General features: G+C 44.6%; 1 protein-coding gene across 1 annotated transcript in view; it reads left to right on the top strand.

Annotated features, from left to right (window-relative positions):
- The first annotated feature begins 626 nt into the window (after positions 1-626).
- SMCO4 (single-pass membrane protein with coiled-coil domains 4) overlaps positions 627-17,999 on the top strand; it is a 30,322-nt gene continuing 12,949 nt past the window's right edge. The window contains exon 1 of the mRNA XM_082051111.1: positions 627-789. The gene's annotated coding sequence lies outside the window, so the exon portion shown is untranslated. The remainder of the gene's footprint in view (positions 790-17,999) is intronic.

Consider the following 17,999-nt stretch of genomic DNA (forward strand, 5'->3'; position numbering starts at 1 on the left):
GGTTTTGGGGTCCTGCTGGTACAGAGATCACAGCGGTTCTGGCTGGGTGTGACAGGGCTCCTCAGCAAACAGTCCCCCCGCTGTCCCCACTCAGCCCCTGAAGATGGGGGGGGGCTGCTCTCCATTTTTATTTTAGGCCCATTATTGCAGAGTTTGATCAATTTAACAAGTGCTTCCATCCTGCTGGTATGCAAGAAAGCAACTGCTCTTGTGATTGCACCTATTTTGGCATTCTCCTTTCTAAATGCAGCAATAAATGCAACACGGCATGACTTGGAGTAACGTACGAGATCCGCGCTTGGGCTGCCACCAATTCCCGCACCCACCTCTTGACCTCCGTCCCCCGCCCCTGTCCCGCACAGCCCGGGCGGCCCCTGCGGGCTCCGGGGCGGGAGGGGCCGGGTGTCACTCACCCCACTCCGCAGACACCGGGGGTTCCCTTCGGGCGGGCACCGCTCGCTGCCCCGCGGGCCGCCGGTCCCGCCCGGCGCTGAGGGACGGCGGCCCCGCCCCGCGCTGAGCTCCCCTCAGCGCCCCGCGGGAGCCGGCCGGGCCGCGGCCCCCTCGGCGGGCGGCAGAGGGCGCCCCGCATCCCGGCAGAGCGGGGCCGGGAGGAGCCTCCGGCGCGGCGCGGCCGGGGAGGAGGAGGGAGGGAAGGAGCTGCCACGTCCTCCGCGCCGAGCGGCGAGGGAAGCCAGCCCGCGGCTCAGCCCCACGTGTGGCGGAGCGGGGAAGTTGCCGGCGGCCGGCTCGGGCTCTGCCCCTCTCCCAGCGCTGCCCGTCCCTCCGGTGAGTGCGGCTCCGAGCGGGTGCGCGGCGGCCCGCTGCCCCCGCTGTCCCGGGGGAGGCCGGCGGGGCGCTGGGAAGGGGGCGGCGGGGAGCGCTGGCGCGGCGCGGGTCGAGCCCGCGGTATCCCCGGCGGGGCGGGGGACTCGGCTCCCGGGCGGCCCAACTTCCTGCGGACTTTGGCTCCGAGCGCTCCTTCCCGGGGCAGCGGGAGCGGCCGCGGTTAGAACCGGAAAGTTTTAAAAGCCGGTGTGTGCGGAGGAGAACCGGGCGGGCGAGAGCCGCCGCCGCAGCGTGTGTGGCGAAGGGGGGGCCGCGGGAAGCTCGGGACGCCTTCCCGGCGGGGCGGCCCCGCTGGCTCCGAACCCCGAACCGAAGCCGCGCCGGGGAGAGACCCGGCCCGGGAGGCCCCGGGGCGGCCCCGCTCCCGCCGCCGCGGGCGGGGAGCTCAGGTGTGCGGGGCGAGCGGCGCCGCGGTTGGATGTCAGCCCCTGAGAAGCACTGCGGAGAGATTTATGAGGAAAATAACTCTTTAAAAGACTCGCAGAAGACTTTCAATTTTTGTGGGCATTGCCTTTTTTTTTTCTTATTAATTTCGGTTCCCCAGCCGCGAGTACAATTGTGCAGAGGAACGACCGAGACCTGTATTTAAGCAGCCTATTGAAAAACAAAACAAAATTAGGGAAGCATTAAAAGGTGACCCAGGGAAAAAAATCAAGATAATCCGTTCTGAATGTGAAAATGTGGCTTTTGTCTCATTTTTAAGCACTGTGCTTTTATGTCTGCATGTTGTCTCCCTGCGATGTCCTGACGTGAGTTCAGTTCATAGCTTTGGGCTTCTCTTTATTGTTAGTTACCTAAAAATAAATAAATAATTTTAAAAATCTGTTATGTTTCTAAACTGGTTATGGTTCAAACCTTCTTTTAAAGCAGCAGGGAAAATAAATGTTCTGCTGTTACAGGGATTTCCATTCCGAGGTCCCGATCCTGCCTGAAATTTGTATGAGCTTTGTTACCAGTCTGTGCGGTACCACCCTGGCTGGGACCTCCTGGGCTTTCCATGTTTCTCTCAATTTTGAAAATGTGATTGTCAGTTATTTTTAGCTTTGTTAAAAATTTCCTCCTTTAAATGAACCAGAAGTCTTGTAGGAATTCCCTGATGCCCTGTTAAAAAAAAAAAAAAAAAAAAAAAAAAAAAAAAAAGTGAAATGAGTTTCTCATTAGTACATTTTTAATAACTTTTCGCTCGTCCTCCCTTAACTGCCTTTTAGTGGTCTATTTATAACATGCAGACCTCGTAGGCCGAAGTTAAGAAGAAAGCTGGTTTTAGACTGTTCTCAACCTTTGTAGGTGGAATTTCACTGATCTTTGTCAGATAAATGAACTGCTCCCTGTCGCAGCTGCTGCTTTCCCTCATGCTTTGTGGGAAACACAGAGGCGGCATCTACCAACAGAAATTTTGGGTGCAGCTGTTGAATACCCCTTATCGCGTGGGAAACTCTAGGAACTAACCTGTTTCTTTAGTGCTTTTTCCAGCGAGGACTTGCACAGGTCTCTTACTGTGCTCCTCGAGAAGGTTTTGGCGGAGCTGTTGACCACAAATGCAGGGTGACACAGAAGACCATGGCAGACATACAGAGATAAAGACAAGCCATTTACAGAGCCAGACATCTTCAGACCCTGTCAGGGTGGCCTTTGGAAAGCCTTCCTAGTCCTTAGCGTGCTTAACACTGTTTTGGGGTGCGATAGGTGTTCACAGACCGGTGGCACTGCTTTGCTTGAGACATATTTAGCAGCAGCCGCGTGCCCACAGCTCCTGCCTGTGGATCACCACCTGAGCTTGGGAGCTACCTTAGAGCGTCAGGCGTGTTTGGAGATTGTCCAGTGTGGGGTGACAACCCTCTCTCGCGCTCCCTGCCTGACCATGGTTTGTTGCTGCATGTTTGGAGGTGTGTACAGTAACAGTGAGGACTGTTTCCTCAGTGGTTGCTGCTATATCTGTATGCTAGCAAAATAAACTTGATTTTTATTTTTTTTTTAAATCTAATCATGTTTTTTCATGCATTAAATAGACAGAAATGCTTTTGCATATATATAAGATATACATGCTGATTAGGTGATATAAGCTGGCTTATGGGATGGTAAATAGAGTACACACTACATCTTTTGGCCGTGGCACTTAATGTGTAAAGTAATGTAATGCAGTTTCCTAGTTTGTTTCTGTTACGAATTTTCCTTCTCCATCATCTCTCCTGTTACTTAGAAGCCAAACAAGGCTCTTCCCCCTGGTGTGTGTGCTACCAGAAGCGGTGGTGTAGAGGAGCTGAAAGAATTTCTCTGTGCAGGGTCACAAGAGACCTGCCCTGGTTCAGCATGCAGCACTGCAGTCATGGGGACCGCACATTGATCTTTGACAGTGGTGTCAGGGCTTGAGAGAACTGAGCACTAATTCTCTCTGCCGAACTGGGCTGGGTTTTGCTTTTATAGATATGCCCCAGCTGCTCCCACAGTCATCTGAACCCTTCAGGAGTGGATCTGGCATCTCTTGATTCAACTGCTTTGATCCAGGTGCTCCAGAGTAAAGTGATGTCTGTCTCCATACTAGTCTCTTCATCGTGCACTGCAAGAAGCATTTATGGGTGGATTAATGTCCATGATGTCCGATAGCAATTTCTCTTGCATGCCAGTCGGGATGTCTGTGGTTTTTGACTGATTATGGAAATCCTGTCAGACTTGGAGAAATGTCCCACAAAGAGACCTTGGCTGTTGTGTTCTTTGGAGATCCCCAAGGCTGGTCACTGTACGGGGCCACCAGACCAACAGCAGGGCTGCTCTGGAAGACCACACGTTCTGTAACAGGTGACATTTTTTTCACAAGGTAAGAGATCCTGAGGGGTCTCCATGATTGTGCTGTTCGGTGTTGCTCCGTTTTGTTGTTGTTGTTTGTTTGTTTGTTTTTAATTATTGCAGTATCAGCTTTCCAGTAAGTGCTCTGTGAAGCTGAGAAGTTACCTTCCTTTCTGCCCATTATGGGAAAGAGTTATGTTGACAGATGTGGGCTCTGTGAGGATTTGCTGAGCTCTTAATCCTGTTTGTGGCTAACAGGCCATGCTAATGTGGAAGGGCATCTCTTTCAGTATATAAAGGCCTTAACTGCCTGCTACCTTAGGGAAATGTGCTCTTGAAATGCTGTAATTGTCTTAGCGGTAGTGGCAGCCCACGAGGTTGTGGATGTAAAACTCTGCAATAGTGCAGGCCTCCTCCTCCCACTTTTTGAATTTTTTTTAGAGATTTTTACATGTTAAGACGAACGCTACGATAATTGCTGTAGGCAATAGAGGAAGCAGGCCTTGTACGCTTAATACGGCAAACAGCCAGAGATCAGATATTTGTGAGCCCTTTAGGCACACATGTGTCTCGAGGGGATGAGAATGTGTGATAATATTCTCTCTTGTCTTTTGCCCTATTGCTAGTTTGGTTTCAGGGGCTTTTTGTTGTCTTCTCCATCCTGCTTCGCTTGGTTCCTTGTACACCGTTTTTAGTTGCAAAAAAGGTAGTCGCTTCTTTCTCTCTTTAAAATGCAAGCTCTGTGCTTTTAGATGTCAATGTGACTAGAAGTTTCTGACCACGTTAGTCATTAGAAGTCTCAGAATTTCTCAGAGTGTAGGGCATGCCCCAATCGAATTATTCGGTATTAAAGTTGTGAAAGTAAAAGCATAATTTAAAGTATATTAACAACTTGGCAGAGACTTCTGTGTCAAGTCCATCAGTATGCTGGTCAAAACTTAATCTAAATAAATGGTGTGCAGCGATAGGACTTTCTCCTGCCGTTTCATGTGAGTGTCGAAGACACCACTTTCCACCCCATGTAATTAATGTATGCTATTTAAGCAGCTGCTCTATTAAAGATGGGGACACCATTCTTGGGATCAAAAGAGTTACGTTGTGTAGTTTGCTGGTGAGATTCTTTGGGGCTGAAAAGCTTATGAGCAAAGTAGCTGCTTGCATTTGTGTTTTCTTCTATGCAATATTAAAGGGACGTGATTTCTGTGTTAACCAAGCATTTGGTGGAGGATGTAGATAAATCCAGAAACCAGAGCTGGGTCTGTAGATGCAAGATGGAGGCTTAGTGATTTGTGACACTGACTTGTAGTATGCAAGACACTTGATTTTTTAGGTTTCTCTTGAGCAGCGGTTGCTAACTGTGCCAAAATGTTTGTATTTTTCCCTTATATCAGCCTATCTACAACAGCTACAAGGGAAGGCTGCTTCTGTGACTATGATGTATTGTCTCTCTAATCAATTTATCAAAATTAGATGCAATAATGAGACTCAGTGAAAGTGTCAATCTTGTGGAATTAGTTTTTTAAATGTAAACAGGTGGTAACAATACTGCTGGGTTTTTCTCCGTCCTTTGCAGGTGCCCGTGGGCTTCCCAAGGTGAAGGGACATGGAAAAGGGGTCTGACCGCATGCAGGGTGGCGGGGTTCTGCCCCACTCGGGTATGGGCTTTCTGCACTATGGCAGAAGTTCAGAGGAGATGAGTGCACAAGTTGTTGTGAAAGGGCCAGGTGTGCAGTGGGAGGGATGCTGAAACCCATTACTGGACATACCAACCCCTGTGAACCAGGCTAGAACGTGAACTCGTGACTGGCGCCAGCTCCACTCTTATCTGCTGCCTTCCATGATTTTTATTTTACGTTGTTTGGACTGCACATGTTTTCCCTTAGACTTTCTCTAACGATCCTTTTCTTTGGCATTACAGTTATCTGTGTTTTTCTTTCCTTTTTACCCCCAGCTGTTCTTTGTCAGTTTGTCTGTGTTTTTTTTTTTTTAATTGCATCCTTAGATTTTTCTCCTTCTGTGCACCCCTCCATGCTGTTTGCATTTGTTCTTCCTTTATTCATCTTCTTATGTTTTTCCCCTTTTAACTCTTATCCTTAGAGGAACCAGTTTTACTCTTGGAGACCAGCCCTTTCTTGCTGATTGCCAGCTGCTTTTATTGAAACTAATTTGCATTCTCTGCTCTTATTGTGCTAGACAGAGGACTAGTGGTTTTGAGTAAAGCTCTTTCCCCAAAGGCTCTGCTGAGAAATTGTCTCTGTATTTCACAAAAAGAGAGGAAAATAGAAGAGCAGCATCAGTGCAAAAGCTGCTCTGCCTAAACCAGCGTGTTTGTGTCTTTGGCATGGGAAGACTAGAAAAGTGGCCTGTCCTGTTGCAGGTGTGACGGCTTCTCCAGGCTGAAATGAGCTGGTGAGGTGGAGGGAGTGCAGAATGACACGGCCTTGGATTTAGTTATGTGGGCTCCCCGTAGACACTGGCAGTAACAAACCAAATCCATTCTGTGTTGTGATTGGTTTGTTTGTTTTTGGCCACAGGCAGATCAAACATTATTAAGAGTAAAGATGCTGTGGTTAAAGAGTTGAAGAGCGAAGGCTGTGTGACAGTAAACTTGGAAAAAAATTAAATTGGAGCAGGTGACTGGGGCGCTTTAATGCTCAAAGTGCTGTCTGCCTTCAGATAGGCTCTTTGATAAGGCTCCTGGAGCCTTATTAATTGCTAAACAAGCCCTTGTGTCCAGGCCATGTTGATTTGGGGCTTTATATCTTGCTAGAGGTATGGATAATCACGGTTTGGATGTACCCAACCTCAGGGTGTATATCTGTCTCCTTCTAAGGCTGGTTGCTGTTTATAAATTGGGCTCACTGCTTTTTCACCCAACATAAGTTAGTTTTTGTTTGACACCCTGGCTTTTTATATTTGGAAAGGAGTTCTTTTACCATGTTACAGTGCTTAGCATCAGGTGTGGAGAGGGCGTGTGCTGTATAAATCTATTATTAAAACTCACTGAAGCGCTTTGCCTCTAAAATGTTTGTTCCTAGTATGGCTGCTTATTGGTAGTTAGATGTTGATAGCATCTTACACTTCACGGGGTGTTGTCACATCATGAGAGATCTTGTGCTTGACTTTGACACCCAACTAGAAGGATAACAAAAATAAGGAATCTTCGAGGTGAGGCTGCAGGGTGCAGCTCTTAGTCATCAAAACACAACTTAGGTACATGGCTGTCACAATACAAATAAGGTTCAAGATCCCAGAGCCTTTTATTAGGCCTTACTGGTGATGTTATACAATATGCCCCTGAGCCTGCAGCCATGGCACAAAAAGAAATTTACCTGTAGTTGTTTGTTTTTGCAAACTTAGGTCTGCTTAGGAACCAATTCTCACGCTGTACTGTGTGTCACCATTGACCCACTCCACCCACCGTTACAGTGTGGCCTACTGATGAACTCTGGTGTGGTTTAGGACAGAATAAAGGATGAACATCTGTCTGAACTGGCTTGAAGGGTTTCGGTGGCTATGCTGCATAGCATCAGGAAAACAGAAGTTTACTGAATTTATACTGTTTAAAGCAGTGGTTTGTAGTTAGACTATTACAATTTATGGAGTATGTTTGAATGCTTGGAGACTTGGAGTTGCTTGTGGTGAAGACCTCAGTGTGGAGGAAAGGGGCGTATGGCAACTTCGTACCCAAATGTCTAGGTTTGGTAACGTTATTCAGAATCGCACACAGAATCACAGAATGTCAGGGATTGGAAGGGACCTCAAGAGATCATCCAGTCCAATCCCCCTGCCGGAGCAGGAACACCCAGATGAGGTTACACAGGAAGGTGTCCAGGCGGGTTTGAATGTCTCCAGAGAAGGAGACTCCACAACCTCCCTGGGCAGCCTGTTCCAGTGTCTGTCGCCCTCACTGAGAAGAAGTTTCTTCTCAAATTTAAGTGGAACCTCTTGTCTTCCAGTTTGAACCCATTACCCCTTGTCCTACCATTGGTTGTCACCGAGAAGAGCCTGGCTCCATCCTCGTGACACTCACTCTTTCCATATTTATAAACATTAATGAGGTCACCCCTCAGTCTCCTCTTCTCCAAGCTCCAGAGCCCCAGCTCCCTCAGCCTTTCCTCATAAGGAAGATGCTCCACTCCCTTCAGCAACTTCATCTCGATACTGGTTATTGCTGCTGAATCGAGGTTATTTCAGTGTGTTGGACAAGCCTTACCCAGTTCCCCTCTGTTGTTTAAGTCTTTCCCACAGTGAATATTTAACAGGATGGCAAACACTGTCTGTCAGAGTAAGATGTGCTCTGAAATCTCATTGCCTGAACTATTTCTAAGTCTTTTAAATTTCTGAAAGTTGAAGCTGACTGACTTCTTTCTGTTGCTGATTTGTTGAGCATGTTAACTCATTGCACAGTAATCTCCAACAAACATGCTTATGCTTTTTTAAAAAATGATACTATAAATTGTGCAAGAGAAACATAAATATTTGTATACAGTCATTTTATTGTTTTCTTCCATGTCTTCCAGCTATAGCACTAGTTTCCTGAATGGGAGAAAGTGAGACCTTTCTGTTCTGTGCCCAAACAGAACAAACTGTAGGAGTGGGAATCCATTTGACTTTACAAATCCTTGCCTTTGTTAATAACAGAATGGGTTATTCCTATTGAACATTATGATTTTTTTTAAAAAAAGAAAGTTATTAAATTCAGTGTGTGCTTAAGGGGGAGCAAGGGGACTTCTGAACACGTGAAGAAACCTGTAGTAATCATTGGAGCAAATCTAGCAACAAGCAGAAATATTCAAGTTTATGTCTTAGCATTGATTTCCTCACGGACTAATTATGTCCATTCTAACACAAGATAGGGTGTAGCTGTACAATGTCTGACAGACTGACCTACACACTCAAATAATTAGGCAGGAGCTGGATCTTCTCCGTAAGCCTCCTAGCTTTGTTATTGCAGTGCTGTGCTCAATTTAAAATGCAGTGCTGAGGGACCGGCCTTTTCCAGTTTAGACACAGCACCAGTCTGACAAATCGCTGCAGCTTTTGAACTGGAGCAGGTTTGCATCTGATCTTCTCTGAACAGGAGTGAGGAAGCCGGGGTCTGCCCGTGCTGTACCACCCGCCGCGCCCCAGGGCTGGCTCTGCTAAATCAAAGCTGTTGAGGGCTGTCCTGGCTGATTTTTTGTGTTTTCTTCTTAATTTTCAGCCTGGAGAAGAGAAGGCTCTGGGGAGACCTTATTACAGCCTTTCAGTACTTAAAAGGCCAATAAGAAAGATGGGGACAGACTTTTCAGCAGGGCCTGTTGCGATAGGACGAGTGATGATTTTAAACTAAATGAGGGGAGATTCAGGCCAGACATGAGGAAGAAATTTCTTATACAGAGGGTGGTGAAACCCTGGCCCAGGTTGCCCAGAGAGGTGGTAGATGGCCCATCCCTGGAGACATCCCAGGCCAGGCTGGATGGGGCTCTGAGCAACCTGATCTGGGTGAAGATGTCCCTGCTCATGGCAGGGGGTGGACTAAGTGAGCTTAGAAGGTCCTTCCAACCCAAACTATTCTATGATTTTTCTGTGTATGCTCTTCTATGTGTGGGAGGTTAGTCCCAGCCATCCTTTGTGACTTTGAAAAACTTCTGTGGGGTTTTTGGGGAGATTGTGTGGTTTTTTCCTCTTGTTTTTTTGGGGTTTATTTTTTGTTTGTTTGATTTGGGGCTCTGGGGGGTTTTTGAAAGAAGGTAGATGTGTACTTGGTGCTTAAATTTTTAATATCTGGATGTATTTTCTTGGCAAAGATTGTTTTTCCAGTGCCTCTCAAAACAGTGAAAAGAACCCACTGGCCCCTAAAGCTTTTCTACCTAATGCGCCTCCTTGACCTTTTCAACCACTTTGCTTTTGCAAAGATATAATCCTGGATATTTTCCATATCTCATGTTGCTGAACTGAATCACAATTTTAGGCTTTTGAGAAGTATGAGTTTTGATGATAAATCTGTGGGTTTTTTTACCTGTATAACTTTGTAGTCTGTTCTGGGCACTCCTGAAGGAGAAATTCAGTGTGAAGAGCGATATTCTGACAGTTTTGGCCTTAGCAACCCTTAGAAGCACAGGAGAGGAAGAAGTAAAGGAAAGAACTGCAGTGCGCAGAGTCTGAAGAATTAACATCAGTGTTTTCAGTCCTTTTTTTGTATAATATAAGGAAACGGATGACTGGACGAAGAAATCTTTCCCGTGGTACTACCAGAGAAGCACAGGCAGTGTTTGAGAGCCAGATACGGCCCCACAAGCAGCAGAAGCAAATTACAGTGCAGAAGCGTTCTGGGTATGATCAGTGTTCTGAAATACAGTTTAGGAAACAGTCAACAAAACACGTTTTCCAGGAGTTGAAAAGACTTCCAGGTAGCGATGCCTCTTCATCTGTAAACTTCAAATGTGTTTGATAAACCTCATTTAGTGCAATTCAAAAGTATTTTTAAGCTTGACTTTATTTTAATGAAAAAGAGGCATCACGGCAGGATATTCCACATTGCATGTTTGCTGAACAACACATACTATCTAGATAAATTACTGAAAACTTTGCTATCTGGCATTTATTTGCTGCTGTCTTCTGTGCCACATTTTAGTTGTTGTTGTTATTTTCTTTAAAAAAAAAAATAATAGATGAGTATGAATTTCTGTGAATATTTTCATTCTGTCAATGTTTTTATTCATTGTGTGAAAATACGATGCTGTATTAGTAAAAATAAAGAAAATTTAGGTTGTAGGCATATATTGTAAGGTCATCAGCTTTTTTTCCCTGTAAGAATTACTGGAGGTTTGTTAAGCTTGGGGAGGGACATAGTTGCTTTCCAAAATAAGTGCTCTTTATGAAAGTTTATTTCGGGTTACCTACAGGAGAGTGAACATGCAAGGAGAGGGCGTATCATGTTTTTCTTTGGAACGTACCTTTGCTTACATATATTTTTAAAGGTTGCTAATCTGTTTCCTGCCTAGGAGACCAAGGAAGTTGAGGAGAGGAGATTATGGATGTATCTGTTACTTCAGCACTGCGGTGTTTCTATGATTTCCATCTCCTACGCAGTTACAAGCTCTGCAGGAAAGGGATGTGTGGCTTGTGTTGAAAACTTTCAGGTTTTCTGTTTCCCTGATCAAGCTGGTTTCTGGCTAAACCAGAGAACTTTTGCTGCTGGGCCATCTTTGTCTTTGTCTTTGCCCCAGAAAATGTGTGGCCTGGGCGGTTCCTGGACAGGCAGTGATGGGCTCTTCTCTTCTCTTCTCTTCTCTTCCCCCAGACTCACAATATCAGCAATGCAGCAACATCAGCGCTCTGCAGGTCCCTTTGAATTCTGCTGTCAGTTGTATTTCTTGTGAATAAAGTGTTGCTGTTACAGAATTCCAGGGAGCCCTGAATATAAACGTATCAATTATGTGTCAACACAACAGCATCTGTCGTTGAAATTGGGTATCATTTATTTGGCATCAGCGTAGCAAAGATTTGGCTGACAGCCAGAGTAAAATATTCCAGCAGAAACTGCTGCAACAGGAGCCATCACTGAAGTAATTCTCTGAAATAGAAGTACTCTAAAACCAAATTTTAATCCACTCTTAAGACATTAGGGACCTTAAGCAAAAACCCTTTCAGGTGCCACGTTCCTGTCTACTTATATTTCTTTTTCATATCCAATTTTTGGTTTTGTTCCCACCCTCCAAATAGATACATACAGGGTTCTGGGATGTACATGTCCTGTGATTTAATATCCCTTTTTGGCTTTCCATTTCATATTCCAGCACTTGTTTACACAAAAATCCCAAAAGAATGCAATCATCAATGGCTTTTTTGGGGAAAATTTGCTTAACTGTGAAAGAGGCAAGGCTTTAAAATAGGAGAGAAAGAAAATATATCCATTTTCTCATAAAATATATATATTTTGTTTGTTTGTTGTTTTTTTTCTGATTAACTTAGTCTCTCTAATCTTCCTCACTTTTTCTTAGACCTTTTCTAAGTAGGTTTCACATTCCCAGAGATGTGAGTCAAAGCAGTAGTTTCAGAAAATTAGGAGAGCACCAAGTGGGTTCAACACCCCGTTTGTCATGGGCATAATTGCTGTGGTTCAGTAAATATCTTAGAGTACCTATGGGAAGCTGGAAACTCAGATCACTTTTATGGATGATCCTTATCATGCTTCAAGGAGGTAAAGAAGGAACTTGTCTGTTTAATGGTGTTGCTTGTAATAGCTGGTTGATTCTGATGTAAGTAACTTTTACATTTTAAAAGGGAAGATCAGAGTTGGAAAGCAGAAAATATGGCAGAAAGAATTGGGGACACGTATCCAAATGTTTACTTCGTGTCTTTTTGCTGACTGGGCTCCAAACAGATCCCGTCCCTTCATCAAATTAAAGTTTTTCACTTGCGTGCTAAAGAAACTACTTTCTAGTAAAGCGTTAAGAACAATAAAGAGATACCAGTAGTTGGGCGAAAATATGCATTGGATTTTCAGTGCTGGAAGAAAAGCTTGTAGAATAAAGATGAGCTGGGTTGGTTTTTTTTTAAGGCGTTTGGTTTTGTTGTGGTGTTTTGTTTTTTTATTTCTCCCTGAGGTTCGAAATGCTGTGAAGTTCAGTTTCTCTCGGAGGGGAGAGAACAATGAAAGGGAGGGAGGTCGATCATATTCTCTGCATTTTAAATGCGTTGGTTCCTCTTTGGGTAGAAAAGAAATAGTAAATTTGGATTAACTCTTGACTTCATGCTCTCAAAAGATCACGAGTCTAGAGTTAAGTAATGAAACCTCTTTAGGAAAATCAATGCTACCTTTATCCAAGCTGAATTTATTCAAGAGGTCAGCTTTGTTGCTGCCTTGGCAGAGCTTGAATTTAATGATTAACCTCTTTGTGACTGTTCATGTAACTTCTGGCTTTCCATCTGGTACTTTATATAAGCATAAGCCAAGATGATGACAGAAAGCTGTCGTAGAGTGCTAGGTGCTATTTGGGGAAAAATCTCTTTCCAAATCCTATATGCTGTATGCATCAGCCCCGGCGAAACTGAGAGAAGCCCATTAAGAAACCCGATTAGCTGTCTGCTTTCTGGATGAGTTAAAATCTCTGTCCAGTCTGGTAATCAGTGATGTCTAACTGGTAGCTTAGCTGGTAATAGTGCTGTCGCATTTTATAGAGGCACTTTCTCTTGCAGTTCTGCCAGGCGTCTGTATTCATTTCAGCCACGTAAAACATTGAGCGTCGAAGTGATACCCTGTAATAAATTTTAAAATCCTCTTCAGTGCTGAACCTCGTTCTCTGGTGTCGCCTTTCCATTCAGCGGATTTCCTTGTGAGATCTGACAGTGTCATGTAAGCAGGAGCATCCAGGAGGAGGGAGAGCACGTTTGGTGTGAAAGCAGCCCTGAAAAGTGCAGCTTTAGGGTCATGATTCAAATAAAAGTATTGTCAAGTACTAGATGGTGTGCTTGCTCTAGCAGTGATTATCTCTGTAATTTTCTGCAGGTTAAAAAAAATCCATATAATTATGGGAAGTAAATATGAAAAAGATGTCTAAAGTAGCTTTAGTTAAAGTAATAGTCTATAAAGTCTAAATTATTTTCCTGTTAAAATGGAGAATGTGAGGACGAGCAATTCTAATGGTCTTTGGTGTATTTATCTCCATAAAAGCCAGATCTGCTGTCTGTTCTAGATCCATAGATGCTCATGTCCTTGGAGAGGCGCAGCTGAAACCTGTGGAGCTCTGTAATAGCAACTGAGACAAGTTGCCAGATGGAAACTGAACCTCTCAGAAGCTCTTGTCCCATGTGCATAGTCCTGATTCTTTTGAAGGTGTCTTCTGCTGGTAGTTGTTGCTTCTCATCAGTGTTTATTCATCCTCCACCTTTTCCTTTCATTTGAAGGAGGTGAATTTTGACTGCTGCTGCCTTGATTTTTTTAAGTATTATGTACTTTTTGCTCTTAGGTTCAATCAAGTGCCTGTGATCTTAGCCAGTGCTTTCTACCTTGTTTTGTATTACATTCTAAACCTGCTATTCTGAAATATATTAATATTGTGTCATTTCTGTCTAGGGGCCTGTGAACAATTTTGACCTGTTGCTAGCATCCCCAGTTGATTGGAACTTTAGCCTGCCCGTATGGACAGTGAGGTTGATACATGTGGTGCAGTACAGTAGATAAAAGGCTATTGCCTCTCCTTTACCCATCTCAAAAATCTGCTTTGGGGTTGTATTAATAGTTCTAGTTTCAAGGATCAGTTATAATATTTAGTGAAAAAAACTCACACTTTTGTTGGCTGGAGAGGTTGGCAATGGCTGGTACCCTGTGTCATAGGAGGAGTAAATGGATTTAGATCTCTTCTGACATCCCTAGCGCTTTGTAGGAAAAAGATGGTTCTGGCGTCTGGCTGCAGGTGGTGTGTAGTGTCCTCATCTCTGAGTGCACAGAATGTGCTTGTTGATTCGCTTGGTTTTTGGAGAGCCCGTGCTCAAGAGTATGAGTGCATTGCACTTGGCTTTATTTAGAATATTCAGGTTCTCGACTGGTTAGTAAGAGGCTCCGCTAAACCGCTGCCTGTTTTTCTGTCCAGATATTTGGTTTATTTGGCTCTCTGTGCTGAATCTCCATCTCCTTTCTTAGTCTCCCCTCTCCCTCACCATTCAAATTAGTGGCGGTTTTTGAGTAAAATAACATTTTCCTTTTCCATTACACTTGCACTAGAAATTCAGAGGACAGAATGCCTCTTCTTCACTCTCAGGAGTTGAAGTGCTATTTTATTTTATAGCCTCCTCATATTAAACATTGGGGTCACTGAATCTACTTCTGGCACCGCAGCTCTTGTGTTGAGGAACAGCCTGTTTGGAGCAGCGTTTGCAAAACCATTTCAGTACGTCTCACTATTGCCAAGCCCACACTGCAACCTTATATAAGCTAGTTTCCATCCACTTAACACTGGGACAACCTCGATATTAATATTTATATAAAAGCTTTCATGTTTCCACAGTGAAATTGTCTCACTCTCCAAAGAAAAGGTGTTTTTTTCCCTGCCAACTTGGTGTGAAAAAGCTCACCAAGGGTTTCGGCAGCGCTGCGTCTGAGATGGGTGTCAGCAGAAAAACTCGGGTCGTCTTTAATTCGCTGTTTCATTTTGCAAAATTGCCTACTCTGAGAGAAATAAAACATTTACATGTATATTAACCAATGTTTGCCAGCGCTTGGAATAAAGCCAGTTCTCTCAGGGCCAAACAAAAGCTCTGAGTGAATGAGTAATAATCTGCTATTGTCACTTCTAATTTATGGATGGGTAGATAGAGCAATGTTTGCTGTTTAAAGTTGTCCTATTTGCTTGAAAGACTAAAAATCACGACCAGCTATCATTTTGGAGTATCTATAGCGTGTCTGTTTATAGCTGCTTTACTCAATCTAGCTGTTGAAAAAGTTCAAAACCTCCCCACGTGATACATAATTGTGGAAGAGGATGAGAACACAGGAAGATGTTTTGGGACAGTAATCTGGAAGCTGCAGTCTGAGGCTGAAAAGATCTATGGCATCTCCTCTTTTTAAATGACATGCAAGGTCCCTGTGCCTTCTGTATTATCTCTTTCTTGTTAGTTGAAAGTTAAAAATCTATGCATTCCCAAAATAATGGCTGTATTGAGCTTTTGTTGTTGATAGATAAGTGGAGGGCGCAATACTGAGTACCTTCTGGTGATGTTTTCCTGTGTCTCTGAGCCTTTTCATTTGCTTAATTTTTCGACAACTGCGGTTAGAAACAGTTTTGAAAAGTTGGTTTTAGGCATTTGTGAGCGTGCTTTTCTCATGAATTTAACAGGAATCTTGGCAAGACTGGGCTGACTAAACACAGCAACAAGGCTTTCTTTTGTTGAGAAAGATGTATGTTTTTAATGGGAGCACTTAAAATGTCACGATTTTAAGGCCCATATTAAATGTTGCAAAGAGGCAAATAGCACAGAATCTCTCTGGAGTAGGAGTTTGAGGCACTGAGAGACACTCTTGAGATGGAATTGTCCTCAGAATGTCCTGTGAAGTCTTCTGAGAGATCTCCTGGCAGGTTGTGGAGGAGTGTGCTGTATCACACCTAAACACACAAGTAGGAGCTGTATGAGAAACCTTGCTTGTCAGCCACTAAGAGTGAATAAACACAGTGCAGAAATGAGAGCGATAATTGGTGTCTCCTCTGATGGACTCACTCTTCCGTGTGCTTCCTTCTAGGCTTTATTTCACCTCCCTGCAGCTTTTCACAGAATCACAGAATGTCAGGGATTGGAAGGGATCTCGAAAGCTCATCCAGTCCAATCCCCCTGCCAGAGCAGGAACACCCAGATGAGGTTACACAGGAAGGTGTCCAGGCAGGTCTTGAATGTCTCCAGGGAAGGAGACTCCACAACCCCCCTGGGCAGCCTGTTCCAGTGTCTGTCACCCTCACTGAGAAGAAGCTTCTTCTCATAGTTAAGTGGAACCTCTTGTGTTCCAGTTTGAACCCACTGCCCCTTGTCCTACCATTGGTTGTCACTGAGAAGAGCCTGGCTCCATCCTCATGGCACTCACCCTTTATATATCTGTAAACACTAATGAGGTCACCCCTCAGTCTCCTCTTATCCAAGCTCAAGAGCCCCAGTTCCCTCAGCCTTTCCTCACACGGGAGATGCTTCACTCCATCATCTTTGTTGCCCTGTGCTGGACTCTCTCCAGCAGTTCCCTGTCCTTCTGGAACTCAGGGGCCCAGAACTGGACACAATATTCCAGATGTGATTTTCTTTCATATGCTGGTTTCTTTCCTTTTGTTTCCCTTCCTCCCCTGCACACTGAGGGGTTTTCTGCACTTTCTCTTTGAGCTTCATTATCTCACTCACCTACTTGTGCTGCATCAGCCTTCCCTCCTTCCCTCCTTCCCTCCTTCCCTCCTTCCCTCCTTCCCTCCTTCCCTCCTTCCCTCCTTCCCTCCTTCCCTCCTTCCCTCCTTCCCTCCTTCCCTCCTTCCCTCCTTCCCTCCTTCCCTCCTTCCCTCCTTCCCTCCTTCCCTCCTTCCCTCCTTCCCTCCTTCCCTCCTTCCCTCCTTCCCTCCTTCCCTCCTTCCCACTGCATTAAACTTCCCATCTGTGGTATTGTTAAACGAAATAACAGCAAGAGCAGCTGGTGTTGATGTTGCAGATACCAGGATGTCCAAAGCCCGGGGCGCAGCCATTAATATTCTGTCCGTAAGCCGTGGAAGACACGCTCTGGAGAGACGCCTGAGGACACGGTTCCTCAGCCCCCGAAAGGTCAGCCGTGGGACTTCTGCACTGTGCAGCCTTCACTGTCACTTGGTGTTCACAGGCACTTAGATAAGATTAAAAACTAATACACCCCTGGTTTGAGAGAAGGTCGAATAATACGTGATCCACACCCTACATCTACTGGATCACGGGCAGGTGTCTTTAAACACCTGTTCACTGCACACCGGCTGTTCCCAAACTGTCCGTGGGCCCCAGCGCTGACTTGACTTCCATTGTTATGGGTTCAGGGTACTTGAAGTGGTTTGGTTGTTGAATGTCTGCTGTTGCATTGGCCAGAGGGATCTACTGAATACACCAGAAAACTTGCTGTCAGATTTGGCTGATGTGAACAATGCAGCAAAACGAGTCGTATTTTTAAGAGCTGATCAGCTGCTTCTTAATAAAAGTGGGAGGTGAAGGGAGAACCAACTGCACCACAAAACTAACAAGAAATCTCCCAAGCCCTAAAGAAAACAGAAAAAAGCCAAACTACCACCAACCAACCCACCCAACAGCTTGGAGCAGTGTTTCTTGAAATTGCTCTAAAATATGAAGCTATTAATATTGATCTGAATTAATCTGTACAAAGTAAGAAAGATATCTGCTTAGATCTCAGCAGCAGCAGGTGCTTGCAGTATTATAAATAGAAAGCAATACAAATTGAGGTGCTTATTAAATTTGCCTTTATGATGCTTTGAAGAATTGCAGTGGAACAGAAAAGAAAAATTACCACAGGCTCTGGCTCAGAAGGGTGACTTAAATAGCTGTGCAGCCAAAGGAAATGGAACATAAACTAGGATAAGTGATAGACTTGTTCAGAAAAGGTTATCTGACAGCGATTTGTCCCCAGCGTGGAGAGATTGACCGAGAGCTGTGGAGGAATGTGATTGAACAGGGGAGGGCTTAATGTTTTTGGACAGTTTTAACACAGTATTGAATTTTAAATATATTTTCCAGGAGATTGCACTGTAATCCTTTCTAGCACTTATGTTTCTCAAATTTCTCCTTGTTTCCCTTTTCCCTTTCCCCCAGCTGCCAAAAACTAACTCTGCAGGAAAAGTTCATGTTTGGGAAATGAGCTCATTCAGAATTTTTTGCTG

Source organism: Streptopelia decaocto (genome assembly GCF_964273445.1).
Source record: "Streptopelia decaocto genome assembly, chromosome: 1".
NCBI classification, from domain to species: Eukaryota; Metazoa; Chordata; class Aves; order Columbiformes; family Columbidae; genus Streptopelia; species Streptopelia decaocto.